This window comes from Molothrus ater, chromosome 4 (assembly GCF_012460135.2).
Source record: "Molothrus ater isolate BHLD 08-10-18 breed brown headed cowbird chromosome 4, BPBGC_Mater_1.1, whole genome shotgun sequence".
NCBI classification, from domain to species: domain Eukaryota; kingdom Metazoa; phylum Chordata; class Aves; order Passeriformes; family Icteridae; genus Molothrus; species Molothrus ater.
In genome coordinates this window covers 30,554,741-30,571,100 of record NC_050481.2, presented here as the reverse complement: position 1 = coordinate 30,571,100, position 16,360 = coordinate 30,554,741, and the positions used below count along the sequence as shown (strand labels likewise).

Sequence of the window (16,360 nt, the reverse complement as noted above, 5' to 3'; positions counted from 1 at the left end):
CAAGAAGAAAAATCTTTGAACAAGGATCATTGGCAAACGGTTTCACAGTGTGCTTAAAAGAAGTCTTGCTTCTGTACCTGCTGACATGAGGCTTCCCACTCTCAAGTGTGAGATGCAACTATTCTGTATGGCAATCACCCAGTGACTACCTAAGAACCTGCTTTTTCTTTCACTTGTAACCTTCCAGTTAATAAAATAGGCATTGAAAAAGGAGGAAAAATAACATTCCAAAGCTAGTTTTGTGCACATTTGTTGAGTTTTAATGTAGCTGGGACCACCACAAGTGGTGGTCCTGCAAGTACATTATTTATTTGCATTTGAGCTTGCACTCCGGCTTTCTTACCTCCCAGAATCTGCAGGCTGGTTTGACAAGTGTGCAGAGCTGTGAATGCAGCTGGTTGAAGTCCCATTTTTCTTGCATTTCTTACTTAAGTAAGGAAATAACATGACATTTTGTTTTGCCCAGCAATGGAGGAATCTCCCTGCCTTGAAGGAGATTTCCTAGGCTGTTACTTGTGTGGAGAGATTAGATAAATGACTGTAGCATCCTGCTTTGACACTTGGCTGGTTCCAGGGTAAACCTACTCTCTCTTTGGGCAGAACCTACCAGCAAGGTTATGGTAGGGACTGAGCCCCATTTTTCTCTTCATTGAAGTGTGCAGTAACCCATGCATACCCAAACACGCCCAAGAGTCCAAAGTGGTAGGACAACAATTCAGGGACCAGTTGTTGGCTTGTGGGATATCTTGTTTCTGCAGGATCAAGCAGTATGAAGGTAGGGCAAGGTAATTTAAGGGTGCCTTTTGTAAGTAGCAAGGAGAATAATGTAATGTGCTTACTCTAGTGACACTAATTTTGCAAAGCTTTTGAGAAGCAGTATGAAATGAAATTGTTTTAAAAGACAGACTGGTTTGATCAGAGCATGGAAGCAGAACGATGGCTGGGCATCCAGCATATTACCTGAGAATAAACATATTCATCAAGATAAGATTTTATTACTGTTCAAAGGTACTTGCCATTTGAAAAAGACCAAAACAAAGCAACCAAAACTGTGTCTTTGTTGAATCAAGGTTGAACTTGATACTGTTCTTGTCTCTCCCTGGAAAGGAAAAATCTGTGAAATTATTTTTATCAATTTGCAGTAGAGACTAGAGGTATTCTTTAGAATAGTCTGATACTATTGAGATAATCTTCTTTCCAATAGCTGATGTGGGAAATCATTATCCTGGATGTTGTGGTCACATCTGTCAACATTCATGGACTTCTGTTCAGGAAACTTCAATGGTAGCTAAACACAGCTTCTCACTTTCTGCCCCTGACCTCTGCCACCCAACAACCAACTGTAGTGAGAAGGCCCAAAGGAAATTGTTATTAAGTTGTTTGACTGAATCTTTTGAGCTACTTTAATTCAACCGTAGAGTTTGTGGTTTTTGTAAAACGAATAGATTTTTTGTTGAAAACAAATTTTCACTTGCAACTGTTTCTTTCAAGTATAAAAAGTCGATTCGAGATGTGATCTTCTGAGTAATAGTACTTGAAAAGTACTACTGAGGCCTCTTTTTTTCCATTTTTATTCTCTGTGCTTAGAGACCAAAGTAAATTGACATAAATTTCTTTACTGATTTTATTGTTTAGAGACCATTTGCAACTGAATACTATTCTTTCATTTTTGTACAATTATAGATGTTTTCAAGCACTAGAAAAGTCTGTAAAACTTTCTTCTTAACAATTATTTTTCCCCAAGACCTTGGCATATGCACACATGTATATGGTCCAATTTCTGAAGGACTTAACACTAAATTGTGCTTTCAGATCATTTTAGTGAAGTGAAAATTTTCAAAAACACACTTTGACATTGACCTCGCTCTAATCCAGATGCTAACAGATTGTTAACATTAACAAGCCATAAGAAAAATGGTCATTTCAGAATATTTATGCATTAATGCCATAAAATATATTAATAGGCTTGGAGGCATTTTTATGTTCTGTACAGAAAAAGTCAAGTCTTCACTATGTTCTTAGACCACTTAATTTTAAGTTTTATATTTAAGAGTAATCAATCTCAGCAAATTATGTTAACCACTTGGAAGTTGAAAATTATTCTATATTTTTTCCCCTTTTCAAGAATAGCAATCTTCAATAACTTCTGAGACACAGCTTAAGGAGTGAACACAGTAATTTCCTTAGACATATCATACAAGTTGTGATGAGTCCTATTTATTCTTCAAATTTGCTTTAAATTAGTAAGTGATACTCTTAATATATGGTATGGGGCGTGTAAGAAAATTAGATTTATTTCTTCAGTGGGTGGCCCGCACAGAAGAAGTCTGTTTCTAGTACCATTTTTTTTACTTACTATGTCAGTTTAAGGGTCCTTTGGGGATGGTTCCTCTTGCATTAGCACCTGACTTACAAATAATCCAGCTGCCCATTTCCACAGGGAGCCAGAGCCGTGAGCTCCAAGAGCAGGAGACCGTTTCTTTCTCAGCCATTTGGCTCTGAGAAGATGCATTTTTCAGCAGACTTAGAGTTCACAGTTCTACCCGATAAAATATAGCTCTCAAGCCCAGCACTTCCAACTTTTCAAAATTCAAAAGATTCCTCAGCATTGCTGAAACAATCAACAGACTGTAAATGAAACACTGCTGCAGCAGCTTCCTTTAATCAACTCCTGCAATCTTTGGCTACATTCAGGTGCTTTTCTGAATCACAGAATGTGGCAAAAACCCCCCATTTTGAAGCTATCAGGAACAGAGAACCTGTTGTTTTTGTCATTCCTTCATACATTAGTACATCTCTTTTAATATTTTTGGAAAATCAAGTTGTTTCTGCACTTCAGGATCCAGCTGTTCCTGGACTTTTTATTAAAGTCTCTAAATAAGAATTTACTACTAGTATTGCTAGGAGCACTGCAAAAATGGTCTGTTGTGCTCCTTCAGCACCACTATGAACTTTTAATGTGTACTAATCTATTTACCTAGAACATGTTGCCTTCAGTGAGGAAAATTAACGGTGAGGTTTTAATTTGGCTGCATTTCCATATTATGAAGTTGAAATGCGAATTAATGAATATTACAGGAGGCTACAGAATAAAAGCACTGCTGGAATAAATAGCTCCCATTATAAACACAACAAAGCTTACATAAATTTGAACCCTCTTGGAGCTTCCCTAACATGAGGATAACCATTACCTGGTTGTATTGCAACCCTTCTGAAGAACAGAGGAAATGCATTAGGAACAGCATTACCAGCAGAAAAGGGAGGTGATCCTGCCCCTCTTCTCAGCCCTACAACTCTTACTTTGAGACATGCTACTATAGTAAGCATAAAGCTAGTTATGTCTTGTCTTTTGCATATAAAATAACTCAAGAAGTGTTGTTGTTCTATTTCTTGAATCCCATACTGTTGTTGTCAGATTTCTAAAGCCTTGGTGTGTTCTTATGGCTGCAGATCTTTACAGCACAGACTTTTTCTTCTGCATCTTGTATTTTCCTAGTTCAGGGCTCTTTCGAGGTTCTCTCTGACTGGCTAACTTGCTTTCTTTTATCTTAGTTATCTTTATTGGTCACAGCTGCAGCTTAATTAAGGCCATCGCAGCTGCAGCCCATTAAGGATAACTGGGACTTTTTGGGGCAAAGCCTATATACAGATATAGACAGTATATACAGATAGTCAGGTACAATACATTTCCTCTACTATAAAGAAGGACAGGTCAAGTAAGGTTTTTATATTATTTCTAATTTCATGGAACAGTTTTTGGCAAGACTCAAAAAGAATCACTTCAGATGAGCATATTTTTCATGATAAAAACAAGGCAATAAAGTGACTGGGCTAAATACATGATTGTCTCTCATCAATAAATAAAATGAAAGTGGAGAGAACATCTGTGACCACAGAAGAATTCAGATAATAGAAAATTTAACACATTTTACTTTTGAAGTCTTGTACTACATCTAAAGAGATGGATCTTACTCTTCCAGTTGTCCTTTCTGCACTCATTTTACTATGAAAAATACATTTTTCTGTAGACAAAATGGTTATTATTCTGCTGAATGTTAGAATAATTTGGACTCTAATCCAGCTAGATTATGCATCTTGCCACAAAGATTTTATTTGGAAACAGACAGTAGAAAAGCATCAGTTATTAAATATCTCACAACTGCTTCAGGCTTTAACTTTAGATCCAAAAAAAAGCTTACTTAGCAAAACAGGACATAAGTAGACTCTACTATTAAAATCTAGTTTAGCACACCTTTGTCATCCCAGCTTTGAGAAGGACATTTTCATGGTAACCTAATCGCTGGAAAGAAAAGGTGAGGTTGTGTGCTTAAGTATATTTCAGTCATCATAAATATCATGAGGGGATATTGAAAATCTGCTTTTGATACGAGGGTACAGTGTTGTGCTTATCCAATAATAATTTTTGTTAGGAATATTCCTATTACTTACTAGCATTTCAAGTCACAGATCTAATAGATCCCAAGACACCAGATGCAAATGCGAAGTGAAAGACTGGATTTTATAGCTTTACACATAGTCCCACTGTGTTCTGTGTTCCTTTATTCTCAGAGTAATACTGTAGCCATTCTGCTGGGAGCCTCCACCAGATAATTCTAAAATTTATTTTAGGTGCCTAACTGCTTGTTTAGACAGTGTTTGTCCTATTGAAACTGTAGCTAGAGTGGAGAAATTTTTCTTCATTTTAAGACAGATTGTTTCACTGTTCTATTTCCTATTACTGATAAACCAAGCTAAGATGAATGTAAAACAAATATCATAACTTTATAACAGACTTCACAATGACTAGAAAATTAGGTAAAACCATAAAATTCTATCAATTTAAGTACATGAATTAAAGTGATGATGAATTATATTAGATAGAGTTAACTGGTAAACAGCTGAAGCTAACTTGGTTTATCTTTGCACTGCATTAGTAGCATAAAATAACTTGTCTAAATCTGAAAGAAAATTGTGATCCACCTAATAATTTAAAAATATAATGTACTTTAAAAAAATTCCCAGTCTGTTTCTGAAGAGAGCTTCTGAGTTTCTGCAGGATCAACAAACGAGATAATCTTTAGGGGAGAGGATATTTGAGTTACGCTACAGGTTTAATTTTGTTACGGAGATAAGGAAATTTTTAATATATGTATATACTCTGCAAGGATGATGGTGTACAGTGTGCCATCTGCTCATTTCTGCTCTTTCCATATTTATCACCAGGAGACACAAGTTTTTCATTTTCCTCAGTGCTCTGAGTTTCTTATATGTTTAAATTTTTTCCCCTAAGACTTAGGAAAAAACCCTACAGACAGAACAGAGTGGTCAGCAAATCCACATACTCAAGGGAACAAAACAGAGCAAGTATAACATTGGTTACTGCTTTCACACACCTGAAAAATGTGTCCAGAGGCAATGGCTGAGGAGCCATATACACTTATGTAAATGAAAGTGCTTCTTTGCATCAAGATAAGCCTTGTAAACCTATTTCCTGGAGAGTATTTGTATCACAGTTGCATCCTTAACTTCTACAACTCCATACCATTTTTGATTCATTTTTTTTTCCAACTAAGAAACTAAGTTCTTATGAACAGTGTTTGGGGGTTTAAGCATAAAATAAATTTTAAAATAACACTTTTATTTTTTTCACCTGCCTTTATTTTTGCTGAATGTCCCAGAGATCTCTGATACAATTCTTCTTATGTGACTCCCTTGAGTGCTCCTGCTCAAGCAGCACAAAGCATTTGTCACCAGTTACATTTTTTCAGCAATGTCATCATTTTACTGTCCTCCTGTATCAATACCCAAACCAGCCCCCTAAGTGGGTCCAACCATGTGTTTCTTATGCTGTTCTTATGATGTTTCCTGGTTAAATTCTACATGTGTCTTATTCCAGGGTACTGCTACTGGACTAACCTGATCCAAAGAAGAAAAGCAGGTTTGGAGATTTTGGGGTGGGGGTGGGTTTGGCTGGTGGGGTTTTTTGGGTTTGTTTGCTTGTTTTTTTCAAATTTGTGGACTGATTCATATTCTCCTTGGCACCACTGCTTCTGAGGACTTCAGTAATTAAGGATGGGCCATTTCTTCACTTTTCTGTAATCTATGAAAAGCCTTTTCTTAGGTCTGTGGCCATTCTCAGGCTGCATGAATCCATTAACTTTCTCAGCAGTCAGGTTCTTAGTTCCCATTCAACTTACAGTGAATCATCTCTGGGGATGTGCTGTTGCCTGCATTTCAAGCTTGTCCTTTACAAATTCTTCACCTTGAATTAATTACATCTTTTTATAGAAAAATAACTATTGGCATAATCAAGAAAAATTTAAAAAATCACTAGAGTTAAATAAAAAATAATCTTGTTTTCTTGTTTGCACTCAGAGATGAAATCCTAGTAACACTGACTGACTGTATGACCAAGGGATTGAGCTAGAAGAGATTCTTCTAGAAATATGAGTAGCTGAGAAAGGCAGAGAGTAGCAAGCTGTGAGGGAATAATGTGCTGATAATTTGTATTAGCATTAAATGTGCCTCTAAATCCCACACACTCATATAAAGCTGTGAACCTTCCAAGGCTTATGATGATGGCGTAAATTAATAAACATCCCTGAAGAGAAAACAAACACCCAGAGGTGACAAAATCAACGTGTTAAAGCACAATAATAAAGGGAATTGAAACACATAAGTTAACAGTTAGAGCTAAAGTATTATCAATTTGAATGTTTATGGCTAACAAACCACCTTCTCAACTAATGTACTTCTAATTTGTATAATTTTCTTGTGATTTAGTATATGGTATTTGAGATAATTGTAAGTTGCTAATTTTAAAAAGGAGCAACTGGAGACCGTGGCATGGGAAGCAATAGTTTCTGAATCAACCATAAAATGCGTTGTTAACCAATCTGAGTTTTTTTCACTGTTAAAAAGTAATGTTACCTCAGAATTAGCAGTTAGTATGTCTCTGCACAAAGCTATTTGGGGTTGTGGCACCACAGTATTCTGACCACAGATGACTGCAGTGCAGGCAGAAAATACCACAGCTGAAGGAATAATCTATAATGAAGGACTTGTTCCACAAACGAGTCATTTTCTCATTAGGGAACATGACAATCAAGATTCTTACTAGCTTAATCATCCAGGTTCACCGATGACAAATTCTTCCCTGTAATTTCTCATCCTTTAAAGTACTTGAATTAGTTATTGCTGTAGATCAGTTCTGTAAATTTAAACTCTTCAGTTACAAATATTCACTTCTGGAGAAAGTTAGCTTTGAAAGTACTGGTACATAAGCTATGCACTTTCATTTTTCATGAACAGGGCACAATAAAAATTTAATTATTTTTATGTTAGTTGAAAGTTAGCAGAAATAAAAAAGCTGCTAGTTTGGATTGTAATGTAAACTGGAAAATAAATTTAGTCAACATTGCATCTTTATATTGCTATAACTCAGGCTAGTCCCATAATACTTGAATATTTTACAAGATTTCTTGTTTCTAGAAGTCACTGGTAAAGATCCAGGGCATATGCTGAACACAGTGTGATCTTCTGGACAGCAAAAATATTATACACCATGCTCCAGGAACAAGACTGGGGAAATGACCAATGTTGAATAAAGACATCACCTCTGCTGTGGGGGATACCTCACCCCAGGTGGGTTCCTCTTGTCTGGCAGCCCCAGAGCACGGAACTGGGGACAAGCACCCAGGCATGGAGTCACGGCTGGAGTCGCAATGAGCGCCTGCTGCTCATCGTGTGGAATCGTGGCTGGAGGCACCAGGGAAAGAGGGAGGAGGCTAAATTATGAGCATCCTGTAATTGGCTATGGAAGGAGAAAGGAAAACACAGTCAATTGGTAAAGGTCTCTGGTGAATTATCTTTGTCCTTCCAGAAACCGGTACTTTGGCATAATACTGCATGAGGTTTTATGTGTGTGCCAGCTCTCATCAGCCCCTGCTGGAGCCTAAATACACTACAGAGCTGCTGACCTTTCTTTTCTCTTCTTGGTGTACAAGCCTGATGTAGAGATGTCCTTTTGCTTTGCTTTGCAAGAATTAACTCCATGCCACAAGATGAAAAATAGTGATAATGCAACACAGCGGCTAAAAATCACCTGAAGACAGACAGTCAGCTACCATCACCAAATTGTCCTGGATTGCAGTTTAAATTTAGTCTGAATGTCAGAAAAGATGGATTCTTTAAAGACTGAGGGGAAGCTACAGCTTTGCCATTTGTTTCAGTCTGAGTATTACCCTGGAGCAAGTTGGGAAACAGGCTGTAATTGGAGCCACAGCTCTTTCATTGATTCCTTTCCATAAGTGCATACTGCAGAGGGGAAGGCAAGAAGAATAAATTGAATATATTGGTCTTTTACAAAAACTAAGGCTGGGTTGGTCTATCCTGGTTGCACACCTCACATGCTGTATGGTCGCCCTCCTCTTGGTCTGGCTCTCTGGTTGGAGGCACCTCAGCAGCAACAACTTCTTCCCTTTGCTTCTTGAAGAGTGAATGGGGAGTTAGAAAAATAGTTCATAAAGATGAGGGAAGGAAATTGCTGCTACTCTCAGGCTGGTATATAGATAATTTAGATTGGAAAAGACCTTTAAAGTCATGAAGTCCAATAATCTGTACTATGTCTGAGGTTAGACCTCTGTGCCATTTCACCTGGACTTGGCATAAGTTTACTGCCTACCAGCATCACTCTCTGTACCCTGGCCAAAAAACCCAAGGGGATCCAGGCCAGCAGACGCTTTTGTTTCCTCCTCATCTGCTTAGACACCACAGGCTATAACTGATCTACCTGTGATGAAAGGGAAAAAGAGACTTGCATACCTTTTTTCCCCTGAGCAATTAAGGGCTGAGCAGCAAGTTAGCTTCAGACAAATAAAGGAAAGAAACAATCTCTTGCTTGTGCCCAGAGTGACCATCTGGCTGACCAACTGCTGGCAGCGTGTCACTCCCCTGGCAGCCTGCTGACAGCCCAGCACACATCAGCCTCATTTTCTGAGCGATTCTTTTTTGTTAGAAAAAGGGAAACAGCTTTTGAAGGCTCCTTGTTGAGCTCACAGCTGGATTTGGGAATCAGACAAGAAGTTACCTGGGGCTGACATGGAAGTCTTTGACATAGCCTCACTTAACAGAACAGTTCACATCCCAGACAGCAACATAAGGAAAAAACAGCAATATTCCCATGGTGCTGTACTTCTGGCCACTCTTGAGATATGTGCCCTCAGTCTGACACAGGGTAGGAATAAACCATGAACCCTGTGATTCACACTGGAGCTGGGCACCATGGGCTCTCCTTACCCTGACCCATGCCTTCACTGGGAAGTGTTCTTGAGGAAAATAAAGATTGGGACCAAAATAAAGAAGCATGAATGTAGCAATGACTATATGGAGAAATAATGAGTAATTCCGTGTTTGTATTCACAGGGATTAATCCACAGGCAGCAGTTACAAAAATGTAATTATTTCATGTAAATGATGACTATTCTTATTAATAATGTTTATATTCTCTCTCTATGCTATTTGAGTTCCCTTTCTTATCATTATGGTAGAGAAGTTTCCTCTTTTAAAGTTAATTTCCTTTTTCCCCCTAGTTTCCCATCATAAGAGAAGTAAAAACCTTCCTGAAATCTGATGGCTCTGCTGTTCTGGACCAGAGCAGACAGCCAGTTCTGTTTCCTTGCCAGTCAGTGATTTTCTCATGCTGACAGATGTGCGAGACGGTGATAGATCAGATTAATTCTAATTTCTGAAGTGAGCCGACATTTGAACCCAGCTAATTTAAAATGTTCTTTCTGTGTTTAGTCTGCTCAGGCAATTTAACTGCAAATCTTTCTCTCAGTGCTGTCCTTTCAGCTCCTGTGGTCGGGTACATGGAGCCAGCGCTCACCGCTCGCTTATTATGGCAAACAGATGCAAGCAAATGGGAAGCTCACATGCATGCAATCCCCTGCATTAATTGCCTCTTCTGCTTCTGCACAGCTTTGTAGGACAACTCAGCTTGCCCCTCACTAGGGGATGGCTCCTCCTCACCTGGTCACCCAGGAGATGAGGTACATCACTTTTGGGAAGGGTGGTGGAGGGTACTAGCTTTAGCCATCTTGCAAGGCAGTCCTCTGTTTAATCCTATTATTTTCTTGCTTTCCATGACTCACCAGCCTCACAATGTGATTTGAATCAGCCTAGCATAAATATTTTTTAAAGCACTCATTTTTCTTTGTTTCCACAGATGTCCTTTCCAAGGCTGCTTTCATTTCTCTCAATTCCTGTCTTTGCTATTTCATCATGAATACACTTGCAGACCTCTATCTAGGATATCCAAAGGTATCTGCATCAGAATATATCTCTTTTTATGAAGAGGCTCTATAATTTTCATTGTAAATAATGAAAGCCCAAGATTGTTTTCAGTGAAAATTAGATTTTTTCTTTTAATAGGAAACGACCTCAGCCTATAGAAATTGCTTCAATCAAAATCTCAATGTTTCACTGAAAATGTCTCAATGTAACCTATTTGAAAAGTAAACATAAGCAGGAAGACAATGTTTTTTCTTTTAACAGCACTGGTTTACCATTTATAGCCTCTTGAAATTCATTCCACTCCAAATTTACACAATGTGAAATTAGTGTCAATTATGCTAATCTTTTTAATCCACATTCTTAATATTGACAATACTCTAATCTTTCAGACACTCAATTGTTTTCACATTTTATCTTCCTCCCAGCTTGATAAGCAATGAATCTCTTTCCACACTTTCTTTACTTTTCGTCTTTCCCCTATAAAGCATATACTCTTAACACAATTTTATTCTGGTCCTGCTTCTGTCTAATAAATGCATTTCTACTGTGGCCAGCTCTTGTCATCCTATTGCTTTACTCTCATCTGATTCCCGGAGGAAAATGGAAAGTCTTCCTACAGGTTTTTAAAGTAAACCAGACAACTTTCCCAGTTATTCCATATTCTGGTAGAATTCCATATTTCTGATAGTGAAATAAGGTTAGGAGATTACCATAGCATATTACTGGAACAATGAAAAACCAAAATGCCACAGAAAGATAGTTCATAATTTTTAATTTAAAAAAGTCATTTTAGATGTTTCAGAAAGTTTTGCCATTTGCTTTTGAGAACTTGGAAAGGTTTCAGAAGTCTTAGTAAAAGAAGCTTTTTCTCACTTCCTCAGAAGTTTTCTCTTGTCAGTGGCACTTTCTGCTCAGCCCCAACCCTGGCTGTTTGCATTTTTACCTCCCTGATGCTTCTGTGTACCTGTCACAGGCTGTATCCGTGTCCTTTAGTCCTTCTGCAGCTGCAGTCACAGATCTGTGCAAGAAATTCGTCTTTCAATGGATTTACAATCTGCCATTTTAATCAGTTCTTCCTAGACATTATATGCCTTTAATCCATTTTCATTCATAGCTACTGGTAATGTTGATATTTTAATCAAATGTTTTTGTCCATTGCATTTTGCTTTTATTATCTGAGACTGAAGAATGCTGTTCTCTCTGTTAATAGCAGACTTCTTCAACACCTCTTTGGGCAACCTTAGCAGATCCTGGGACAGCATTTTGAAACTGTGAGGTCTCATATGTTAGATCATAAAAAATTAAAATTAAATCTTGCAAAAATTTCTAATTAAAATAAGTGTAAATGAATGCAACTTTGTTTCTGAAAATGCACCACTTAAAAGAGGGTTTTCCTATCAGAAGCACATAGCATATTGTTTACTGCTTTGGAGAAATGGTACCAGTATGTGGCAGAAAACCATAAAACACTTACCTTAATGGCAAATTCTCTTTTTTGTAAGTTGCATATGTTTATTTTTCTCTTTTGCCAGAACACCCTGGCAAAATTTAACCTTTGTCAAGCTTTGAAGAGAATGTGTCTAATTTCTGTCTCACAATACTTCCTCGTTTACTATAAATATAACGTCATTCTTGAGCAGCATTGTGTATTGAATCTCTAATGTCTTGCAAGATAATTGTTTCAACTCATTGAATAAATGAAAATCACATGGGATTCATTCCAAACCTGATTTTTTTTCAACATTTAACTTGCTCAGTGTCTTGATTTTTTTCCCTTTTCCATATACAGATATTTAATTATTTACTTCACAAAACCTTAAAAAAAAAAAAAAGGAAGGAAAGCTCCCCATCACATTGGATCAAGCATTTGTAAATATTGAATAAGTGGATAATAAAGCATGCTAGACAAGACCATTATCATATGATGTGACAGTACTGTTTAATAAATCCTTTCAAGAAGTGTTTGCTTCATTGTCTTTGATTGTTGCTGACTGGTTACTTCAAGTTTCTTACTGTTTCTGAGAACAGAAAGTCCATGGGGAGCCACACTGCCTTCTGTATCATTGGAATTGATTTGTCCTTTTGTGCTGCTGCAGAAGATGGTGACTGTTTTCATTTTTCTACAGAAATATTTTACTAAGTATCTTTAACAGAAGGAAAGCATCTCTAATGCACTTCTTGGGTTTTTTTACTCCTTACAGGCAGGACTGCAGGTAGGTAGGGAGTCCTGTGTGACTTTCAATCTAACAGTGCTGGAGTCTTTATCACAGGTAACAGATCTTCCAGACACTGGGCAGAGAAATCAGAAATTCAATATGAACTATGCCCATAACACCAAGCCAGACCATCCCCACACTGATTAAGGTGTGTGTCAGTGCACTTTATCCAGTGCTTAGGAAAGGCAGCTCTCTCCTCCCTCACTGTTGTCTTCTTCTGCTCCTTTTTGCTCAAATATATGTGGCACTGGAATATTTCAGATCATTTTCCTAGTCTGGTTCAATACACACTGTCAAAGAAGGATTGGAGGGCCTGGGGTACAAACTGTGCTTTAGTGTGCTTTTGAAACAGTTTGGCTGTGCTCTGCTCTTGAATCATGATAAACTGTAAAATGTCAGGTCAGTCCTTAAAGAATTAGTAAATGAGAGAACAAGTGCTACGTGCAGGAGGAGTGAAAGAGGCTCCTGATGAAATATGAGGACAGAGATTGCACCTCTGTACTGTATATTGTGTTACTTGTTAGTATGTTTATATATCTTTTAAAAAAACTACCCAGATTTCTGAGAATAGTCAGCTTTAGAAAAACTGATGACTGAAGCAGAGAAAGCATTAGCTTTCTCATTAAATGCTAGTTACTGATAACACTTGACTGACCTATATACCTCTTAAACAAGAAAAAGGTATTTCTAGAGCACCTGGGGAAATTAGCCATGGCTAAATTTTCTTTAGATTTTAGAAATTATGTTAATAATTTTATGCCTACAAGTTTCATAATGTGCTTTGAGCTAAGCAGCTGTTGCTTACGCTGCTTGTCTCATGCAATGCAGCAGAGTTGCATGAGAATGAGAAAGAGAATGAGAATGAGAGCTTCAGGATCCAGCCACAGCACAGCAGAATATTAAGGAGCTAGCTAGCATCCTCTTTGGTGCACATGGGAAGTGAATAAACCCCCAAAAAGATCTGAAGGAGCCCATGGTGTGGTACAGAGCCCAGCACTGAGGGAGAAGGAACTTTAATCTGGCATTCCCACTGCTGCTGCACACCAAACTCCCCTGTGCACTCCATAGGGAGACTTCAGGAGTGATGATGGATGGATGGATGGATGGATGGATGGATGGATGGATGGATGGATGGATGGATGGATGGATGGATGGATGGATGGATGGATGGCTTCTGTGCTCACCAGAAGCTCTTTTGGCACCTTCCCTCCTGCTCTTTGAGCCCAGCACTGGCCAGGAGTACCTGTTGCTTTCCTTCCCAGAGCATGGACTCAGAGGCAGGCAGGGGGAGTGCAGGGCAATGGGGCACAGCTCTGTTTTCAATTGTGGGAAGGAGGGTAAAACCTGCAAGAAGAAGGCAGAAAGGAATTTTACCACATCATATTTGAAACCTGAATTTTACCTGTATTGTGATTAAACCCCGAGTCAGTTCTGGCTGCACACCTGACATTTTGAAGTCTTCTATAACCTACAGTAAGGGGTTCTGTGCATTTGTGTCTATACCTCAAGTGCTGGAATAGGCATGTTTATGCAATTCAATAGTCTGAAATATTTTTGAACAACCACCAGTGAATTTGGACAGGCAGCAACTTTAAATACTTGCCTTTTGCCTTGTCACACAATCATAGAATATTCTGAGATGGAAGACCCCCACAAGGATCATTGATTCCAACACCTTGCCCTGCACAGGACACCCCAAGACTCACACCCTGTGCCTGAGAGCATTGTCCAAATGATTCTTGAACTCTGCCAGGCTTGGAGCTGTGACCGCTTCCCTGGGGAGCTGTTCCAGTGCCCAACCACCCTGGGGGAGAATAACCTTTCCCTAATATCCAACCTAAACTTCACCTGACACAACTTATGCTGTTCTTTGGGTTAAACATGGTTAGATGCCACGAAGTGGCAGTGCCTTAAGTGTATGCATTTTGTACAGACCACAAGGGCTCTTCCATCCTTTTCAAGGGGAGTGCTGATCTTCTCTCCTTTCATACAACACTCAAAAAAGGTCATAATTCAGAATTACCAAACATCCATAATTCATAAAATCAGAGATCCAAGTGAATAAACCTTGTCTACCAATCTTCAAGCCTGCCATATGACTCCTTGAGGTTTGAGAGGATGAGCACACATCCTATGCCTTCACTTCTGCAAACAAAAGTCCTACTGAAAGGCACAGAGAAACCTGGATTATGAAAAATGGCATATTATCAGTAGCATGTAGCATCAGTCTGACTGACATGTGCCTGCTGTCACTGCTCTCACTGATCTTCCTTGTCTTCTGGGGGTGCAGAAGACAAGTTCTGTTTTCAGCCATCTCTTGATGTCAGCCCAGCACCCATCAAAAGCACCACAAGCATATTCACAGCAACATTATCAAATACAGAGAGCAGAGGAATGATTTGGAAGCAGCAGTATTTCCCTGTTAGATTCTTGTGTCTCAGATAATGAGATGCATGATGCCTGCCTCATGCTGATAGCTGGGCTATTGCTTGCTTTTTATAAGAAATGATTTGCTGGTGAAAAGCCAATCAGCAAAATGCTGAATGTATTACTATGTAATTTCATGTGAAAAGAGATAGAAACAGCCTGTATCCTTGGATAATAACTAAATATTGATTTTCTAGTAGTTGTTTTATCTTCACCCAAATCATCATTTATTAATGGAGACAGTTCAGCCTCTGGTTTAAATAGGATTTGCTGAAGTTTAAGTCCCTATTTCTCTTACTCTGCAGCTCTAGGTAAGCAAATGGTTAGTAGATCTTTTCATCAGTGGGCACAAGGCAAAGGTATTCCAGACTCTTATGGTGAAGGTCATGAGCTCAGTTTTTTGAGAAAGACAGCAAAAAAAAAAATGACAAGATTCAGATGCAAAGAAACCCAAGAAACACTAGTCCTTAATGCAACGTACATTTAAACCTTGAAATCTTTGCCCATGGAGTATTAAGGGCTTGAATAAGCACAAAAAGCAAGACAGGTTTGCTTGGACAAGTTGGCATTGAAATATAACAATTTTGTAGCACTCAAGGATTTATTTAATATAAATTACCAATGTGCAGTGTGTGTAGCTCTGCAGAAAACAGGATGTACTGGGGTGAGTTGTCATGATATGCCTGCTCTGTCACTATTCTCTCCCCATCAATTATTCACTTCTTCTGGCCCTCTGGGGTTATACAGACCTTTGATTCAATCTTGTCTACTCATTTTGATGCTCTAAAAAATAAACTCCTACATTCTATAAGTAATTTTCAGTTTGACCTTCTATACACAAAAGGTAAAACCTCTGATACAGGAAAGATAATTGATGAAGAAAGAGCTTGTCTTATTACCTTGCTTGCGTCCCAGCTGGTGAATAAAAATAAGTTACATTGAGTCCATGCTCACAGTTCACATTTCTGAGTCAGCTATGGGGGAAAGTGAATCAATTTGAGCATAGGGCACCAAGGAGAAAAGAATAGTAAAGCAGAGAATCTAGGCTCATCTATCTCCTACAAATCAATCCATCCATCAATCAATCAATCAATAAGTAAATTTCATTTTTTTAACTCTCTTGGCTGTTTCAAACTGAAATTGGAGATTTTTGTCTCCCAGATTTTAAGGAGAGGCAGGATGCACTATTATTTGACTTCTTAGAACGTGTAAAATTGCTACCTTCCATGGCAAAGAAGAAAATGATGAAAGAAAATTAAGTGCTCTTGTTAGCAAACACACTTAAATTAAAATCCTAAAATCCTAAAATTAAAATCCTTACTAATGAAAACCATCAAGAAATCTCTCCTAGCTACACTAAAATGTAGAAATTTTATTGGAAATAGGTATTTCTCATAAGAACAGACAAGAGGGTTTGGTTTCCC

At 38.3% G+C, this 16,360-nt stretch overlaps 1 non-coding gene across 1 annotated transcript; it reads right to left on the bottom strand.

Moving 5' to 3' along the window:
- Positions 1 to 14,384: 14,384 nt before the first annotated feature.
- On the bottom strand, positions 14,385 to 14,505 carry LOC118686778 (U6atac minor spliceosomal RNA). Its single transcript, XR_004980236.1, has one exon. It is a non-coding gene; the product is annotated as a U6atac minor spliceosomal RNA (small nuclear RNA).
- Between the last annotated feature and the right edge of the window lie 1,855 nt (positions 14,506 to 16,360).